This window comes from Arvicola amphibius, chromosome 3 (assembly GCF_903992535.2).
Source record: "Arvicola amphibius chromosome 3, mArvAmp1.2, whole genome shotgun sequence".
NCBI lineage: Eukaryota > Metazoa > Chordata > Mammalia > Rodentia > Cricetidae > Arvicola > Arvicola amphibius.
This window is the reverse complement of record NC_052049.1, coordinates 32,814,068-32,836,052: the sequence shown is the minus strand read 5'-3', so window position 1 is coordinate 32,836,052 and position 21,985 is coordinate 32,814,068. Positions and strand designations below refer to the sequence as shown.

General features: G+C 35.2%; 1 pseudogene; it reads right to left on the bottom strand.

Moving 5' to 3' along the window:
* Window positions 1-21,985, bottom strand: part of LOC119809194 — a 149,264-nt pseudogene that overhangs the window by 14,084 nt on the left and 113,195 nt on the right.

The window sequence follows — 21,985 nt, the reverse complement described above, 5'->3', positions numbered from 1 at the left end:
TATTAATGTGATCCCACATTTGTCAATTAAAGGTTATTTTATACAAAGATCTTCAAATGGAATTGGATTAATCTCTTTTTTTGATACCTCATAAGATGTTTGCTAGGCTATTCATATTGTCTTCTAGATGCATATGATAAAATTTACCAATTAATACTTACACGAAACATTGACTCTTGTCCAGATAAGCCTGATTTTTTTAACCGCCCTAATATAGAAGGCATCTATCTGCCTTTGTGTTGATGTCATGTTCAACAAATATCTACCAAGAAGAACTGAATTTCGATCACTCTTCAGTGACAGAAACAAACACGTAGTATGTGCTGATTAAGTAATGTGTTAACTGGGAAGCAAAACATAAGCAAAGTAAGACAAGCAAGCTTATTCACCAAGGAAACTTCCAGATTAAATCTCACTTCCTGTGCAACACTCTTCACAAGTAAAAATTTAATACACAAATTATTAACATAATGCTCCCTAAAAATTGAGTCTGCATTAGCAATATGAGATGACCAACTAAGCACAAAATGTGATAAATATTCCATCACTTGATAGCGAATAATAAATATTAAAATAAACTATGATATCCAATTCACTTGATTTTACTGAATCTATTTCACATTTTTTATTTCTTGTTTAAAAGTTTATAGGGAGATGGTAGAGAATACATTGAAATGATACAACATCATTGTAAGAATTAGTGTTCTCAACTTGAAAATAATTCCTGTTACTATATCCGTGACTGTCCAGCTGTCTTCATCGTGGTAGCAGCACTCTTAGACGATATTTTCAGGACAAGAATCATAAAACCAATGTAGATAAGAATGGTTTATACATGCTTGGCATGGTAAAATGGACTCAGATCATTCACATTGACTATGTGTTGATTTGAGAAGGAGACAGAAGCCGCGGATCCAATGATTACTCTGCGAGGGTGATGACAATTTATTATAGGCTGCTTTATGGATAACTGGGAGCTTTAGATATAAAAAGAGGAAATGGAACTCAGTTGTCGTAAAAGGATATACTCAAGATAGATGGCAGAGACTTTTAAAGTCTGAGTTTCCTCCCTGGGAGGGGCATAAGAACGGAGTGAATAGTTACTTGTGGTAGTATTTTTATAACACCTTTGCTGGCTAATTCCACTTCCTGCTTTTGCAATATATAATGCCATGATTTCTTTCCTTGCTATAGTTTTTCACAACCTAGCTAGTAATTCTTACATCTGAATTCTGCATGTTCCTTAACTACCCAATTGGCACTGGCTGTTAATAATGCCCTCACACCCCCACCAATACGTATAAGGTCATCAGCAGACCAGATTCTTTCTGGATCAAAGTGTTGGAAGGGGAGAAATGGAATGGATATTTTTAGATAATTTGAAGGTTTAAAATGCATCAATATCATCATTTAATCTAAAATGTGTTTCAATTGAACTAGAATTATGTCATTCCCTATCTCACTTTCCTCCCTCCATCCCTTTTCAGCGACCTTCCCTCAAACCCCTCCTATGCTCCCAACCTCAAATTAATAGCCTTTTTCAGGTTGGGGTATATTTTCATGTCTGTCTCTCTTCTTCATGCTGGCTTTCTGTCTGCCTTGAGTTTGCACAAGTATTATGCATGATATTGCAACTACTGTGACTTCATAGTTACAACTGCCCTATTGTGTCTGGAAAATACTTTTTCCTGGTAATTGCCTAGTGCCCCTGGCCCTGACATTATTCTTCCTGTGCTCTTGAAACCACACATACATGCTTGTACATAAGGAACTAAGGAAGCAGTTAAAAGTACTAAATACTCTACAGATGCGGAGGGAATCTTTAGAAGACCGTCTTGCAAATGCAGACAAGATTCATCTTACATATACTTCAGAGTCCAATGACTGCTCACACGTTTATGCACATCTGAAGACGGTTAAGCATGAGGATAGTTGGAGCGTGGGATGATTTTAGCCTCAGTCTGAATCAATGCACCTTTGTGAAGTTAATGTATTTGTTGTGTCTTTAAGAAAAAGGTTCTTCTTGGTATTTTATTTAAATTAGATTAGTGAGTGTTTTCCCTTTTATTGATTTTATTGAGCTACACATTTTTTCTCTGTTCCCCTCCAATCCTTTCTCCTCCCCTTCAACCCTCTCCCATGGTCCCCATGATCCCAATTTTCTCAGGAGATCTTGTCTTTTTCTACTTCCCATGTAGATTAGATCCATGTATGTCTCTCTCAGGATCCCCATGCTTCTTATCAAAGTGAGATGGCAGTCTATAAAAATAAAATTTCTTAGAAATCCATAATGAAATTGTATTTCACCTGCAGTCATTATACTTCAATGACAAGTAACTTCTATATGTTAGGAATATTTCTAGTGCCAGCTCTCTGCTGATGCTAAATCCCAATCAAGCCAAATCAAAACAAGCCAAATTAAGAGATACCCAGGTTTAATGGGAGTTCCTGCACTCTCAGGTGGCAGTTCCCAAGGGGGAACTGGGAAGCCACTCAAAGACGACCACCTGGAGGAATGAAAAGAGACCACGTGTTCCTCTTTTGGGAGTTCACTTAAATATTCTGTGGGAGTGGTCCTGAGCCCCCCACCACCACCCAGGAAGGGGTCAGGACCTGGCCTGCTGGGATTTGGAGTCCAGAGTGCTAACTCTCGGGGTCAGGGAGCTAGGATAGATGCTAAGCTCCCATCTTAACACTATATTTCTCTAAAACGGAGTCACAAGTACAGGAAGACTGGGTGAAGCTTTTTCAGGAGGAGCATCACTAAGAGATTGGACAGACTGAATACATTGAGAAGTAGCTGATTTACAAGGTAAATATAATAAAGACCTCAGTATACACAATAGTGCTGAGAGCCGAGATGGCACTCCAGGGCTGTCATACTTAAGGAAGTCAGTCTTTCTACTTTATCATTGAATATTAGTAGATGTAATCTGCTTCCAGAAACTGGGGAATGATTGTGAATAAGTATTTCTTCAGCAAAGGTTAATTCTTAGAAGACTTAGTTAAGGATCATCGATCACCAAATTATCCTTCATCTAATAATAATAATAATAATAATAATAATAATAATAATAATAGTCTAATAGTAATAATAAGTAGCATTATTGCTAAGGGGTCAGGTAGTGTACTATTGTGTCACTCATTGCAATTGTTCTGTTTTCATCTTTCATAAGGACATTACTCCTTTAGCTGATTAAAAGAGATTTTTCACACATTGCTGATGCTGATACTTTTTCCCGGTTTCAAGATCTTCCTTTATTTTCAAGTTTACTTGGTAGAATTCTGAGCAACATATTCTTGACTATATTTTATGATCAATTTTTCCTATGTATCCCTTTCCTTGAACTCAAAAATTTTGCCTCCATGTAAGAAATTGTCCTTGATTTTTGTTTTATTTCAGTTCAGGAAATGTGGTTAAACTCATCTGAGGTAACAAAAGTTGAGGCCTGTCAGGGCAAAAGAAACACTAAATCTGAAAATATCCTGTTGAAATTAGGAGATTGATTTGTACCCAGATCTTTTTTCACTAATTTAATATACTTTTAGAACAAATGTGAAGGAACAAGGAAATGAAGGGGATCAAGAGACATGATGTAAAAGACCATACAATAAATAAAAAATAAAATGTTTTTAATGTTATGTATATAGATATTTTACTTGCATATAAGTTTGTGTACCAGTTGTTTTTCTGGTGCACATTGATGCAGATAGAGGATTTTAGATCCCCTAGAACTAGAGTTACAGATGGTTGTTTATGTAGATGCTGGGAATCCAACCCAAGGCCTCTTGAATAACAGCCAGTGCCCTTAACCACTGAGTCATTTCTCCAGCCCCTAATTAGTTAATTTTTTGTAATATTCATTCCTTCCTCACCCCCAATCCCATTCCAGAAGCATTGACAGACATTTTCTGGACAGGATGTCTAAGCTGGAGTCTTTGATGGAGTTAAAGAATAGATATAGTTTTCCTTAGTTATGATAAAAAATAAAGTAGATGTAAATATTGTAATTGCAATTTTTGCTTGATAACTGTTTTGTTATACATAATTTTACTATGTTAAAATCAAAGCCTTTCTTTTTGTTTAAACAGAAAAAAAGAAATGGTGTGGGAGGTCATTCTGTCTATGTGTTGCTTTTATTGGTTAATGAATAAAGAACTGCTTTGAGAATATGTCAGGAAAGAACAGAACTAGGTGAGGAAAGCTAAGCTGTACACTGGGAGAAAGAAGAGCCAATAAGAAGCTAGAACTAATGGACCAAGCAGTGACTTGATTAATACAGTTTCTGTGTGATTATTCCAGGTCTAAGTTAGCTGGGCGACTGGAAACCAACAAACGTGCTTCTCCCACACCAAGTGATAATAGCAGATCAGCAAACCACCACAGGAACTGCAAATTTAGACATATTTGTGGGGCAACACTGTTCTGCAAATCTATCTTGAGCAGTGAGGCCTAGGTCTTGAATTATTATGAATGACCATGTTTCCAAGGAACTGGTGATGAACTACAGACAAACACACACACACAAAAACATATGAGCACATGCACATACTCACACACACACACACACACACATACAGGCACTTGTTGAGGGAGCAGATTAAAATTCAAGGTGATACAGATTAGAGATATAAATTTGGGATATGATTTATTTAAGGCATAGATATTTTATTTAAATTATATCACCCCTAAAATAAGTGTAAAGAATCAGAATAGCAAATTAAATTAAAATACAGAAAGGAATAGTAAAAGCCAAGTGATGGTTCCTTTGGAAGAGAAGGGACTGGTCAGCTGTATCAGTGTAGGTAAAAGACCAAATGGCTATGACTACTTTCAACTCATCATGAAATTTAGATTTCAAAGACATATGATTCTTCAGAAACATTTATCCTTCTAAAAAATTATTTTAAAACATCAAAACATTTACATTTATTCCCTTATCAACTAAAATTTTAGTTGTAGTATTTTACAAAATGGCAGATTTCCTTGGGTTTTTTTATTCCCAATTAAAATAGTTGCTTTTCAACCAATTAAATTAAATTAAATTAAAGTATGAATCTTTAAATTTTTAATGATGACACATTTTGTCATAACTTCAACAGAATAATTTATATTAAATACTTCATTATTCAATAAAAATATACTGTTCAATTACCATAAAATTGGCTTTATACAGTATAGGTAAGTGAAGAGTGTAGACAGCTTCAAGAACTCAGGCAAGTTACTGAATTCAGAAATCAAATTTTGGTAAATTTGCATCTGAATTAGAAAATTCACTCCTTTTTATAATTTTGAAATTCAAGCACGTTTCCATTTTTACAAGACAGTCTTAACTTCTACTGAACGTAATCTAGCATGACAAGGGAATCCTTTTGTGACCAAAAAGAAAAAAATCTTCTTTATTTTGTTGGTCCTGTAAATGTTTAAAGATAGATGGCTATCATATTCCTGCAAGCATTCTATAGCCCCATCACTCTTTCCTTTTGCAGACTAAACATTCCAGTTTTTTCTAAACATTCCTTATGTGACACCATGTCTAGCCCTTTTACTATCTCAGTTGCCCTGTGTATTAGCTCCAATTTGTCAATGTCTCTTTTAAAGAATGGCAAACTGAAACCAAACACAGACTCCAAAATGCTTCGGGTCAGTGTATACAGGAGTGCAAATTTTCACCCCCAGTATTACCACAACTCAAATTGGTTAAAATGGCCTGAGATTGCAATTAATACTGGCAAGCAAGCAACTTCTTTTTGAATATCTTCCTTGAGCCATCATGAATTAATAGAATGAGCATGATCCAATACATATAATATTTAATTTTTAGGAAGAGGTGTAAGAATATAACTTTTATCCATTACCAATTTCCTGTTCTTTCTTTACTGCATCATGAATTTAATAACATTGCTAGTTCAATTAAAGCATGGTAAGTTGAAAATACAAAAGTAATTATAAGAATATATGTAAGAATAATGTCCAACTACATAAAAAACAATCATTCTTAAATGTATAAATTCTACAACAAATTGAGAAGTTATTGCTTAAAGAGCTCAAAAGTTTCAGAAATGATAAAATGTGAAACTCAGAGTTTGGGTAGAAACCTATAATTCAAATACAAAAGTTATTTGGATAGAGAATACAGAAATGAAAGAATGTAAAAATATACAAAATCTTTCCTTTAGATGAAGAACTCTGTATTGACATTTATATTAATCCATTACATAAATTTGATAGCTTAAAATTAAAAAGAAACAGAATTATCAGATTTTACTGAGAATCATTAAATTGTACATTACAATAAAATAAGGTTTAAAAAATGCTTTTGTCAAAGAAATTGGGCCTACACATAAAATAATGTTTTTTAAAATGAGGACTCTATTCAGGCAAAGTGGCATATGTCTTTTTTCCAATGTTTTCATTGGGCTATACATTTTTCCCACTCTCCTTCCTTCCTCCCCTTTCCCTTTTGCCCTAGTCCCAGTACTTGGGTTGCAGAGACAGGCAGATCTCTGTGGTTCCAGGACAAACTGAGCTTCATAATGAGTTCTAGGACAGTCAAAACTACATAGTGAGTCCTGTTCCAAAATAACAACACAAAAACTAAAAATGAATAAAATAAGAAGGGCAATCTATCTCAAAAAGGTTTGTTATAAAATAATAGAAGTAGTAAAACAAAAACAAAAAAGGAATCAAAGAAAATGATGTCCCATTATCAGTCTCCACAAAATTATAACTCATGGAACCTCCCAATATCAATGTATACCCAGAAGAATATCTAAAATGAAATAAATAAAAATTATAAACAAGCACTGTCAAAAATGTAGAAAATTTTATCTGAATGGGTAAGTAGAAAAATGTGGGAAATAAATAGAGGTAGCAGAAGAAAAAGAACAGAAAAGTGACAGAAGAGGGTAAATGAACAATAAAGATGTCTGAAAAAGTCATAAAAGATCATTCTATAACTACTTAAAAACCCTATAGGGTACATAGCTATAATATATAATTTAACTAATTTTTTTGCTAGATTAGCATTGATCCCTTCAGAGCAATATACCATCTAACAAAATAAGCATTGTCAGGGTTGTCGTAGAAACTCCCAGAACAATATAAGCTATTACTATGGCCCTTGATTGTCCTTAAAAAGATGTAATGTAATTTCATATTGCTGAAGAGACCATATATATTTCAAGCACATGGTACAGAAGCCCCTTACTGGCTCTAATCTGAATACTTCCTCATTGAAGACTACCTTTCATGATATCAGAAGGAGCCATGTAAGCCTCCAAAAAAGGAAAGCCACAATCATCCTCCCAAACTATATGCCTATGAACAATGACCAGAACATCATACCCTAAGGGTGCAGTGGTGTCATTCATACATGGTTGATTACCTAAAGCTCTCTAATTAAAGTTAAAACCTGCTCGACACGAGAAAAGTTGTCCCTGATACTGGAAACCTAGCCAACTACTAAGACTAATGACATCATGGATCTTGGAAGAGAACCAATTGAAACTTTACTAAGTCGACATAATTCTGTAACTCTATTATAAATGTGTCTCTACACAGGAAAATGCATTTCTCACTCCATATCAAGGAAACCAGATTTTGCAATAGACAAAGACCATAAGAAGAAACCAACACCGATTAAGAGGCAGAGTTGTGAAACTCTTCTCCAAATGATGAATCCAAAACAAAACTCTTGAACCTAAGGCTTAAGGATCGTAGATGAAGATGGGGCAGAAAGACTCTAAGAGCTTGAGAAAGTTTGCTGTGATATTGTGTCTCCTGGAAATGTCAGAGGAACTATTGCCGCACACTGCACCCCCTGGTCTGCACTCTATACGCTAGAATACAGTTCACGAGATTTGGGCAAAGGGGTGGAGGTTGAAGAAACACACACAGAGACAGACAGACACACAGATCTCCAATCACTGGTACAAAGCCGTTCTTTAATAGCACCATGCAGGCTTAAATACCCAGCAGTCAATGGCCAACAGGTGAAAATCCCATTCTCTGATCCTCTAGGGAAGTCACAGCTTTTAGTAACTCCAATTAGAAGGCTCTAGCAGGGAAGAGCAGCTGAAGGCCAGGACTCCAATTGGTCCCAATAAACTATACCTATGCAGTCTCACCAACATTGCTGTCTTAATATGACTTGAACAAGAACAACATCAGTAGACACACTAATGTGTAAATGGGGAGATTCAGGAGTACTAAACCATAAACAAGAAATAAGAGGAAATTAAAGAATGTTGAGAGCAGAAGATATAGTCTTCCCCAGGGAAGAACAAGCCTATTGATGATAGGTTATTCAATACACAATGGTCAGACTTGAAAGCATAAACATGAAAGTAGAATTATATGGAGTAGGAAGGTGTATTTATATATTTAACAGCACACACACACACACACACACAAACACTGACAAAAGTTGAAGAGAATGATGCCATGATTTGACAGAACTCAAGGTGAGTATGTGGAAGGCATTGGAGGGAGGAAAGATGAGGTGAAAATTGTGTAATTATATTATAATCTCAATATATATGTATATACATATATATAATAAAAGACTCTAGAAGGCATATGGATTATGATACTGAAATACACCATAAACACTCCAAAAAAGTAAAAAAAAAGTGATATCCTATGTCCATGAAGAAATGTGAACATGATATAAGACAAAAGGTTTCCAAGCCTTCAGCAACTAAGCGACTCATTGTCTACTTAACTGCTTTAAGACCCATCTATAGTAAAAAAAAAAAAAAAACAAAAACAAAAACAAAAAAACCCATGCATAATCCTTTAGGAGAATTTTATACATAGGCACCAAAACTGCAAGCAATAGAGTCATCATTTAACAGATGAATTTATTTAAAAAATTGTAGGGCATATACGAACAATAAAATGTTCTTCTACTTTTTGAAATGTTATTGTTGCTATTGTTTGCAGTCCAGCTCTTACTCGGTTACTCAGTCTAACCTGATCACTCTGTCGCCCAGGCTGACCTCCAACTTGCCATGATCCTCCTGTCTCTATTTCTTCCATGCAGGGGTTATACGCATGAGCTTTCATGGCCAGCTTTAGACTGCTTTGAGGGATAATATTGAATAGCCTTTCAAACAAAGCCAACAAAGATACATTTTTAATGCTTCCAATATGGTGATATGTAAACAAGTTTATCCAGAAACACTACGTGCTGTTGTATTTATTTGACATTGCGAAAGATGAAACACTGAATTCGAAGAGTGGAGATGACTGAATAAATGAAGCACAGAGAATTATAACTATTCTATATGTAGCTGGGGTGACATATCCATGACTATTTCTTTTCAAGCCCTATAGAAGTATACAACATAAAGTAACAACTTCGATGGGTGGGAATTTTGAGTATTTATAAGATCAAAAGGTACAGGTGATGCGGAGTGTGTTACATTAGTCCCGCATTACAGCATTGACAGCACACCACTGAAGCAGTTCAGGAAAGGTGCATTCTGACAAGCACTACACCAATATCTCTTAATCAAGGAGACTGTGTAAGATGGCTAGACTCAGGTTTCTTACTGTTTCCAATATATTTTCCATATCATCAATGGAATGGCACTAAACTACTTCATATTTAATGGATTATGTACAGGAGACATAATATTAAATCATATTTAATTTTGTATACAGATGATTACATATAGAATTATTAAGGACAGTCGAATACACAGATGATAAAATAAAATAGTGGAAAAATGAAACAGGGATATAAGGCTATGTGAAAGATGGCTCAGTTTCTAAGGCTGGATCAACATGAACAAGCTTATGAGATATTGAGTAACAACACAAACTATCCCACAAATATTAGCCTAAGATACTATAATTAATTAAGCAATAAATCTCCTGTGGAAAATGGAATGTAAATGTTTTATTTAGAAGCTTCCCCCTGAAAGAATTCATTCATAACAAAATGCTACCCTTTATATGGAGACTACACATAAAATTTCCTTCTAAGGATTGCAGTGTGGAACACGAAGAAAAGTAAATTTTATACTGAAGAAATTATAATGTTATAAACGTTCCCTCAGCTAGATAACTTAGTAACAAAATTAATGCTAATAAACTATGTCAGGACATGATAATAATTGAACCATTATCTTTATGGTCTTTCTTCCCCTAACAAAATAACCACTTTCTGCTCTTGAGAAGCCCTCAGACAACCACCAAACTTGGATAACAGTCTATGAAAAATTTAGATCACAAAAACTCTTCAAAGTAACAATGTTATCAAGACTGTGAAAAACTTTCACAGCTTAGAGGCAACCAGGAGGACACCAACTACAGAAAATTGGCTTACTGGATGGACCGCAGTTCACAAATGATAAAATATTAAAATCATGAATAATGTGTACCCTCTAACAATAAGCTGTCAACATTGATTTGGTTCATCTATTATTGCATTTACTAGTATAAAACATTACAGGAGAAGGAACTTGGTATATGATATATGGAAATTCTTTTTACAAAGTAATTTCTCTGTAATTTAAGTCTTTTCTGAAATGAAAATGGATTCAGAAAACTCTGTGTGAATATTCAGAGTCACTTTATTCATTAATACCTACCTGAAAACCAAGCAAATACCCTATATCTGGTCAACGGTTAAGCTGAGGCACATATACACAATGGAATGCTATTCACCAACACAAAAGGAACGAACTACAGACACACACTATAACATGCCCCATCTCAGTGAACTAAGTCTAAGAACACTCACTCAGAAGGCAAGTTGTGATAATGAGTCAACTTACATGCTGCACTTTAAAGGCAAAGCTGCACTGATGGGAAGTGGGTCGCTCATTAACAGGACTTGCAGCCCGGAAATGATTAGCTACAAAGCGGCAGAAAGAAGATATCTTTCTCAGATGGCTAAAGTATTCTGAATCTTGATCTGGTCAGTATTTATACATCTTTACATGCATGCATGTATAATCTCATAAAGCTGTACTCCACAAGAAGAACATTTTATTGTACCCAATACCTCAAAACATTTTTTTAAGAGTGACTATTAAGGCATGTGGTGGGGCATGACTGTAATTGTAATTTTATATTCAGAAAACTGAGGTAAAAGGATTGCTTGAGTTTGGAGCACCCCTAGACAGTGTAGTGAGTTCCAATACAGCATGGAACATAGTGTGAGTCTGTGTTTCCAAAACCCAGGGAAGAAAACAATGACTACAAATACAAGATTAACAATATAATGTACATTTTTCAAAGAAAAAAAAAGAGGGAACTAGCTAGAATAAATAGAACTGCATCCCTGGGCCGTTTTCCTAATTCAGAAAAAAGAAGCTGCTTTTTCTGCCATGTTAGGTTCTTAGGACTTCTATCACAAGGTACTACATGCTACAATAGCACCTTAACAGCTAGAAATGCATTATCTTCCATTCTTTATTCTAGAAGTCTAAAATCAATTGTATGCAGGATTGACTGCTTTTCCTTGAAATTATGAAGACTGAAGCTATTCATTCTTTTCATATTAGTTCCGAGTAGCCTTGAAATTCCCTGGTTTGTAGGGAATTTTTTTTAATGTGATTTTCTGTTCTGTTATCTTCCCTGCACAGACCTGCCTCTGTAACTAACTTTAATTTTTAAGAAAATAAGGGCAGACATGTATTGGGTTGAAGTCCACTTCAGTGATGCCATCTTAACTTGATCACACCAAAGACCTTATCTCCAAATCAGGTCACATTCATTGAAGAAAAGAAAGAGGATAACAAGGAAGAAGGAAAAAGCAAAGAATAACTGATTAATTATTTCATTACTTTCTAAATAATAACACTAACTGGGGACAATGTGACTACAGGGCAAGGCCAGTTCTGGCATCCTCTCCTCTATTGCTTAGGGTATTAGCTGGGGTCATTCTTGTGGATTCCTGAAAACTTTTCTCTAGTGCCAGGTTTCTTGCTAGCCCCATAATAGCTCCCTCAATCAAGTTATCTCCCTCCGTGTTGTTGTTCTCTGCTCTTCTCTCATCTCAACCATCCAGTTCCCTCTGGTTCTCCTTCCCCTCCCCTTCTCTCCTCCTCCTTCCCTTCCAGCTTCCCTTCTCCACTGACCTACATGTTCCCAATTTTCTCAAGAGATCTTGTTTATTTCCCTTTCCCAGGGGTATCTATGTATGTTCCTCTTAGGGTTCTCCTTATTATTTAGCTTCTCTGGGGTCGTGGACTATAGGCTCCTTATCCTTTGCTTTACAGCTAGTATTCACCTATGAGTGGGTACATACCATGCTCATCTTTCTTGGCCTGGGTTATTTCACTCAGGATGGGTTTTCGTAGTTCCATCCATTTTCATGCAAATTTCAAGATGTCATTTTTTTTTTCCTGCTCAGTAGTAAGTACTCCATTGTGTAAATAGACCACATTTTCTTTATTTGTTCTTCAGTTGAGGGTCATGTAGGTTATTTCCAGGTTCTGGCTGTTATGATTAATGCTATTATTAACATAGTCGAACAAATGTCCTTGTAGCATGGTTGATCATTCTTTGAGTATATGCCAGTAACTAGGACCTGAATGTGGGTGACAGTTGAATGACTGAGGCAGACTGTGGGAACACATGCAGTGAGACCAGGATTTATCCCTACTGCTTTTTCTGGGTTTTTGGTGATGGAGGAGGGTCATCTGTCTATGTGTTATATTCTTTGGTTAATAAAGAAACTGCCTTGGCCCTTTAATAGGACAGAAAATTAGGTAGGTGGAGTAAACAAAACAGAATTGTGGGAGAAAGAAAGCAGAGTCAGGAAGATGCCTCAGGCAGTTGCCATGACTCTCCTCTCCGAGACAGATGCAGGTTAGGATCTTCCCGGTAAGCTACCACCTCATGGTGCTACACACATTAATAGAAATGGGTTAAGCAAGATGTAAGAATTAGCCAATAAGAGGCTAAAACTAATGGGCCAGGCAGTGTTTAAAAGAATACAGTTTCCATGTAATTATTTCGTGTGTAAAGCTAGCTGGGTGGCGGGATGCAGCCCCACCATTCTGGGGCTAAGCTAGCCATGTGGGAGTGGGTCGGAGCAGCCTGACGCTCCTTCTACATTTTGGAACCCATTCATTCTGGAGAGATACCTTGCTCAGCCTAGATGCAGTGGGGAGGGGGTTGGATGTGGGAGGTGAGAGGAGGGAAGGTGGAGGGAGCAGGAGGAGGGGAGGGAGTGGGAAATGTATTTGACATGTAAAATAAAAAAGATAGTTTTTTTAAAATACGTTAACTTAAAAATTAAATTATAAAAAGAAAGAAAGAAAGAAAGAAAGAAGGAAAGAAAGAAAGAAAGAAAGAAAGAAAGAAAGAAAGAAAGAAAGAAAGAAAGAAAGAAATGCTGTTCTTCCAGATGACCTAGGCTGATTCCCATCATCCACAGAATGAAACAGCACCTCACAACCTTGTGTAACTTCAGGTCCAAGGTATTGAACAAGCTCTATTGGCTTTCACATGCAGTCAGAACACTCATTCACATGAAATAAAAATCAAAATAAAAACTTTTGCATCACTGATTATTTTTTGTCTGGTGTTTTTAATGATTTTTTTAGTCATTCATAATCCCTCCCTTCTATTGCCTATGCAGAAGGATTCAACTTCTTTTTTTCCAGAGCAAATTACTTCAGCAGATCCATTTCTCTTAACCTCAACTTTTCATGCACTTCATTTTTAGGCAAAAAGCAAGGTTTCCAATCTCACTTCACTGCTTTTTCTCTTATTTATCATGGCAAGTTTGGCTTAAGGAAGCCAAGAGTGTCTCTCAGCAAGATAATGAATATAATAATTCTAAATTTAGCCACCTTCAAAATTTCAAGTCACAGACATATTGTAGTTTCTTTACCAACGTGAACCATGAATGGCCTCTAGTCTAATTCCCAACAAGTTATCATTTCCCCATGAAGCAGTATATGCTCAGTTCTTACAGCTACTTATTTTTACTGCTTTCTGAGCTACCACCAGAATCATCCAACAATGGTGACTTCTGTATCATAAGCCTTCTATAAAGAACCTTTTTTTGAAAAAAAAAAACCCTAGATGTAAGAACAACATAATCAAGTAGTTACTATGATAATTTCTCCTTCCAGTTACAATGTTAGGTTTCAGGTTTGTTTTGTTTTGCTTTGTTTTCCCTTCACGGTGTCAAGTACCTGAGAAAAGCAATTTTAAAACGGAACAATTTATTTGACTTATGGCATAGAAGTTAAAGATCATCCTGGGCCAGAGATTTTTGTGAGCAAAACATGTCCCGAGAATATGTAGAACATAGAGTGGTAGAGGAGGATCAATCACATAACGAAAGATGGGAAACAGAAGACACTCATTAATAAAGACACAATTTGCAAGAACAAGCCTAAAGTCACTTCTTTATTCTAGCAACCCACTTCTGAAAGTAACAAGAACCTTCCAAAATAGGATTAACATCTACTGACCACTCTTGAAGATATGTGCCTGTGGGGACAATTCATATTCAAGCTATAACCTAGCACATGATTTTCTATACATGTATGTTTCATGTTATATTTCTTCAAAAGTCAAACATTAGTTTTAGATTTAAAAGCATAACTTACCCAATTCAACAATAAAACAAACTTACAGATTCACTCCAAATTTTAAGCAAACTGTCCATACATTTTATCTGAATACATTAAGAACTCCACTTATTACATTTAAAATGTGACAATCTCCTCATTCCTCATGTAGTATATTTTCTCTTTCATTTTATTTGCCAGATAAGTTATGATTATTATTTCTTATCTAATAAAACAAAAACTTCACTTTTGTAATTTAACTTGTTTTACCTATGTTTATTATCATTTTCCTACTTTTGTAAAGGAGTTTCTGTTCAATTATGTCCATTTATTTTATTTAATAATAAATCATAAAGATACAATTTTTCTTTATTAGTAACTATGACCAGAATCTTATGTCTTAGCTTCATAACCAATGATTTCTAATTAAGATAAACAAAACCTTTTATTTTTTACTTATAAAAGTGGATTATGATGTACAAAATTTATAACACTTTTGTCTTTAAACTATTTACAAAATACTTTTGTGTCAAATAATGGTGAATATCCTAAAAAAGGAACAAGAGATAGGTATTTGGAATAATTCACACTAGTAACTGATTAGAATCCAAATATTAGACAACATGACCAGATGTAAACTTGGTGGGTGAGGAAATGGTGTCTAGAACATGGGGCCTGAGAGCTCCATAATGAAAAGCAATAGCATGGAGAAGGTTACATGGTACAGAAAGAATGAAAAAAAATCTATGTGAATATTTAAGAGTTAAATACGGGAACAAATTAAAAAAATGAAGTCAAGACCATGATCCAAAGAAAATGCTTGAACTATATACATGCATGACCTTGACAGTGGATGTCTCAGTTATCTGCCCTATTGGCCAAGTTTAAAACAGAAGGAAAATGCTTTTGGTCATGTGCCAATTACCTTTTCAAATACCAATGATTTATCTTGAATTCTGTAAAAGACAATATTTAGTGAAAACTTCAGGATCTGGGAGAATAGTTGCACAGACCATGTACAAATATATGTTGTTGTTGATGATGAAAAAATATCAGCCATCTAGGCATGGCATGATGGAAAGAAGGAATGGGGCACTGAGTGGTAGTTCCAGAAGACAGAATCAGCAAAGGAATGAGTAACCTCTATTTGAAAGTTTCACAAGAAGCAGAGTTTAATGGAAGCATTAGCTGATGTCTTTACCTCAGATCTCTCTTTTCATAGCTTTTGAGTTATCATAATTGCATCATTTTTCACTGTTCTTCCTTCTAGCTTTCCACTGTATATCCTTCTTTCATTCTCTTTCAAATTCATGGCCACTTTTTCTTTAATTGCGTGTGTGCAGAATATAATATGTATGTAATTATATCTTTATTGCATGTATGTTTTCAGAGCTGATCATTTAGTACTGGGTAATCAATTGTTATGCTTTTTCCTGGAGAATACTATTTCTTCAACTCTCAGTATTCCTTAGCTGGCTGTAGTTCTTTGTCTAGATTTGAGGTCTAAGCTGCTCCTCTTCTACCTGAGCACATCTACTGTTGTTGTTCAGGTTATATTCATACAGCTTCTGTTGACAGAGGTTTCTGTACCATCTAATTCCGCAGCCATTCAGTCCCAAAAAAACACACAGATGCTACATTAATTATAAACTGGTTGGCCTATTAGCTCAGGCTTCCTTATTAACTAATTTTCACATCTTAAATTAGCCTCACAATTCTTGTCTGTGTTAGCCATGTAGCTTGGTACCTTTTATCAGGGAGGCATTCTCATCTTGCTTCCTCTTTGTCTGGATGATGACTGCAGATGCAGCCTTTCCTCTTCCCGGAAGACTCCTGTTCTGATTGCCCCACCTGTATGTCTTATCTGATTGCCCTGCCTATATTTCCTGCCTGACTTCTGGCCAATCATCATTTTATTAAAGTAACACAAGAGACAAATGTTTACAGGGTATAAGACCATTGTCCCACAGTACACCCCCTTTTCAAAACAAAACCTCTGAATATAATCTTTTTTAAAGCTTTTCCCCTGACCATTATCCATAACAACATGTAACCAATACTCTAAAGAAAGACAAACATCCATAATCCATTTGGGGGGGGGAGGATGTGGGCTTGGTTTTCCAAGCACTTCTTGCTGTTTGGGGGGCTGATAATCTTATGATTATTCTGGAAGGCTTAATCATCTCAGCCAGCAGTCTTGAAATTGTTCTGGATGCTAGAACTTAGAAAGATGGGGCATCTGCTCCTATCAGAGATTTCTCAGGGGATCTTCTATCAAACCTAATTTTCTTAACCTAGAATGAATCCACAGCCTATCATTTCCTGTAGAAACAAAACCAAAACCTCTTCGCCAAAGTAACCTGTTTTTTGACTTAAATTTTGAAGTCAAGGCTTTTTCAAAATATATATGTTGGATTAATCCAGCAGCATTTATAATCAAATGTCTTTTAGCAGCTGTTGCTCCTTTCTCAACATTCAAACAATTCAAAGACAACACAATAACATACAGTATCCAAACTCTCTGTGTAAGCTTCATTGATATGAGACTTCAACGATATAGCTTCTGACATTTTAAGCAGAAAAATCTCACAACAAATGTCCTGTAGCACTTGATCTTAAAATCTTTTTGCCCCTTCTCCCATGGCAATTCCTGATGCTTAGGTTCAGGACTCATGTTGTAGATGTATCAGTTGGAAATGAACTCCACCACTCTTGTTTTATTCTATTGTTGTTTTGTAGTGGTCTCCATCTCTTGAAAGAAGTTTTCTTAATGAGAGTGAGAACTACATTTACCTGTAGGTAAAGAGTAAATATCTAAATAGTAATCAGGCATTATGATGATTAATTTATTGTACATTTCGAATGAAGTATTATAGAGTTTCCCAGTGGGAAACTGGGTGATGTTAATCACTGTTAAATTTTCCTGAAGTTCACAATTATGACTTCAGACCCTTGGAAATTTGGTGAATTGAGATCGTCTTTTAGGAACTACCAATTATTCTTTGAAGGCAATATTATCAATAATATTTCATTTAATATTTGAGGATTTTATACTTGTAGGATGCAACTATTTTAATTGATTACTATGACAATAAATCTTATTTTAAAACATCTAGATAACTTCTATAGTTATGTGGCAAACTCTTTGAAGAGCACTAACCAGAAGAAAAGTATCTGAGAAGTTTATTAATCTCATTCTGCTCATTGTTAAAATTAGTATTTTTAGATCATCACCATAAAATATGGCACCTCCCTGCCTCATTCAATAGTCCATTTCCCATAGTCTCATGACAAAGAAAGCACAGCAGCCCATTCTGTCTTCAGTATTATACCCAACTATTCTATATTTCATTTATGCAACACTTTCAGGCTAGAAATAAATCTGCATAAAAATAGTTCCTTGTCTGGGACATGTTAATTTAGCTTGGTATGTGATTACGAGACTTTGGTACACCTATATGAGCATCAGAGCTGCTTCAGCGAGGAAGGAGAGACTGCAGCAGTACCAGCAGGGAAAGCGGCTTTTCTCAAACAGCAAATGTCCTTGAAACATATTCTCTTGGAGCATGTTAAAAGGAAGTAGAATGTCTGGTTTGTGTTTAGGTCACTTTACAAGATCTCACATGTAGACTGCCAGTTGTTGCCAATGGTGGCTGCACAGTGAAGCCGCTAGAGATTTTAGTCTTGCCTACGTTCATATCCTGTCCATCACTCAAAACAAGCTCATACAGTTGTATTGCAGGATCTCCACTCTGGAAGATCTCATGGGGAGTGGGGACCATTTCCATTTAAAACTAGGAAGTAGAAATATCTTTGGCAAAAATCTGGATTGAAGACTTAAATGTATATTATTGCTAATTGCTGAACAGAAAGCTTTCCAAATTTAATTTCTCGGCAGTAATTTTAGGTAAATTTTTAAAAATTATTTTCTGAAACTTATTTATATATGAACATTATAAAATACTATAATCAGCCACAATACATTTTGATACAGGTGGAAAAATCAAGAAACCACTTATGTTGGTAAATATATCTATTTCAGTGAAGTAACATGTTTTACATCTACAACCGTAATAACAATTACAAACTTTTCAAATTAACTGTTAATAAGTTTTCCTGATCCTTAAGTAAGATCAGGTAAAAAAAAAATGGTCATATAAATTAGAGTCAACTGTGACTACGCATCTGATTTCACTGGGTTTCATCCAAACCTACAAATCTTCAGAGTTCTTTGCATCACCACTCAGGACTTGGAAATTCCAGCCAGGAACAACAGGAAGACAAGAGCTGAGTGACTTACAATGCCTAATAGTTGCTGCTCTGGGAAATACTGACAGCTGAGTCAGGCTTGGAGCCAGGCAGCTTTTACACATTAGAATCAGACACACAAACCACGTCTGTCCAATTTTAAGGATAGGATAGAAGGTATAGAGTCTAACTTACAGATAGCTCCCATGAAGAACCTAATTAAGACCACTTTATCTTTACTAAACCTTAACGCAAATCATTCCAGCTCATCTTTCATTTTCCAAGGTATTTTAGGAAATCCTGCATTGCTATTAGCTGTGAAAGTCCTAATGTTGCACCTAAGAAAGGCGCATGCTGAGAAACCCTGTCTCGAAAAACCAAAAAAAAAAAAAAAAAAGGAAAGGAGCATGCTTTCTATCTAAGCCAATTAAAAGCTATCAGAAATTATTGGCATTCAAATCTTTTCGTCTAAAGTACAGGTGTCCTTTTTCACGTAGAAATGCTAGTTCAAAGCCATATAATTGCAAGTTGAAATCTTATAGAAGATTAATTTATGAAGGAAATACTTCATGTGTGATTTGCAAGAGCCCTCAGTGTTATTTCACATGGTAGTTCATATCTGTAACCCTGGCACTTGGTAAGATGGGACAATAGACTTCCCAAAGTCCAAGGTCAGTCTGATCTACAGAGTATGTCACACTAGCCAGGGTAGCATAAGGAGGCACTATGTCAGAAAATACAATTCCCCTTCTGCATCATGCATTTGCCCTCTCTTTAAGTGGGCTAAGTATGATATGCATTGTACAACCGGCTTGTATTAGATACTTTGAACTTCCTTTCTCATTACCAATCAGAGAGTCACAAAGTTCTGATTTTATTACTGCTGACATTTTCTAAGGATGATATAAACAGTGATGATTTGTTGGGATTGAAAAGAGAGGAAAAGTCATCTTTCTGTTAAATCTATAAATTTAGTTTCTCCTTCTATTGCTAGCAGTAGATACTGACGATTTACTTTGAGCATTTTGTGATTTCCCATTAGACGGCCACAAAATATTGCATAGAGAATATCTCTACTAGAGCAGAACCAATAGTTTAATCTTCAAATGCTACCTTGTTACATTTCTTCATTAACCTTGAAAAAAATGCTATAAAAGAATAAGCAAAATTTATGTTTTTAAAAGTCCACAGAATTAGCATAATATCATGAATATTAAATACAGTGAGAAACTCTTTGTAACTTGTGTAAAAGCTGACAGTATACTGGGAAACTTGCCTACTTAAAATATGATGAAAAAGGTACTTTGCTCATTCAGAACATAACATCCATTGATGAATATTGAATGACAGTAATCCCTGAATTCTTAAGTATGTGCATCAATAATCACAAAAGTACTGAAATGATGTTTTAATTAAAATAAGAATTTATGGGGCTGGAAAGATGTCATATAGATTAAGAGTACCTATTACTCTTGTAGAATTTCTGAGTTCTTTTCAAGTACCCATAGATCCGGGGGATACTGATGCCATCTTCCAGCCACTGGGAACACACCTACACACACACACACACACACACACACACACACACACATGTTTTAAAGAAAATTGAGAAATAATGCAAAGAAAATGTTTCTTTAGTTAAATATTATAAAGATAAAATGAGTCATACTGGGTATGTTAATCAAACCTTCTTGAATTTCAGTTGTTATAGGTATAAATGCAAATAATGAGACTAATTATCTTAAATAACATGATTTCTATACATTTCCTCACTACTTATATTTATTTATTTATGTATTTATTTATTTTGTTTTTTCGAGACAGGGTTTCTCTGTAGCTTTGAAGCCTATCCTGGAACTAGCTCTTGTAGACCAGGCTGGTCTCGAACTCACAGAGATCCGCCTGCCTCTGCCTCCCGAGTGCTGGGATTAAAGGCGTGCGCCACCACCGCCCGGCTACTACTTATATTTAAATAAGTTTGTTGGACTATGCACAAAGCAATTTCTCTTCTAAATTGATGTTTATATTCTTTGTATCTTTTCTGTTTCAAAGTACTGGTATTTTAGTGGTAGCTATTTAATAAGAAATTATAAATGTTATTACTTTCTATTAGATGTATGTTAATGGTACATGTTGATAGGAGTATAGTAAATAATAATATACTATATAAACTTCAATGTGTATATACTGTTGTTATCCACTAATCAAATAAAGAGGATTATTCTTTGCCTATGCTTCTTAATTATGTTTGGAGCCTTTTAGAAACTCTGCTTTAGGAATTCATAAAATATTCGCCCACTGAGAAGTAAAGTCATTCACATGATGCATAACAAGGAAATTTACTTGTTCTATGAAACTGTGTTTTAGTGCCTATTGTGTTTACAAATAATTCTCCCACACCTTCACACCTGCTGCTTTTATTAATCACTGGTTTACAAAAATTCTAAATAAAATATTCAGAATATGGCTCTACATCTTATTGTTTCACTTAAACCAGTGTCCTCTACTGTTACATGTTTTGTTGCAAGTGTTGGTATAGATAATATTTCACTGTGTATGCATATGTTTGCATCTATAATATATATGAATATGTTACACTTATTGTATATCATGTACTTATGTAAGAACTTTCTGAGTCAGAAGTGGATAGGTCAGGAATCAATAGGAAGAATCAGCAAATGACATTGCATAAAATTAAAATGTTTTACACAACAAAAGAAAAATGTTAACAGAGAAAGAAACCTAAGAAATGTGATAAAATATTTGCTAGCCATCTGAAAAAGAATTATAATCCAGAACATATAGAGAACTCAATAAATTGATGTCCTGAAGGGATAATAACCTAATTAATAAATGGTCAAAGACTAACTAGATATATTTCACCTTTAGGAAAGTGTAAATCAAAGTCTGAGATTTCATCTCTTCCCAGTCAATGATTAACATCAAGAAAATAAAAATAACCATTGCAGCTGAAGATAGGTAGAAAAGTGAGTCCTTTTACACTACTGATGATGGAATACTTTAGTCAATATATAAATCAGTACTGAGAATTTGTCCCTAAATAGATTTATAATTAAAGCAAAAAAAAATCCATGAATTTGAAAAAGAGCATGGGATGAGAGGTAAATGAAAAGTTTACAGGGAGGGATCAGGGGTGGAAATGATGTAATGATATTGTCATATCAGATAT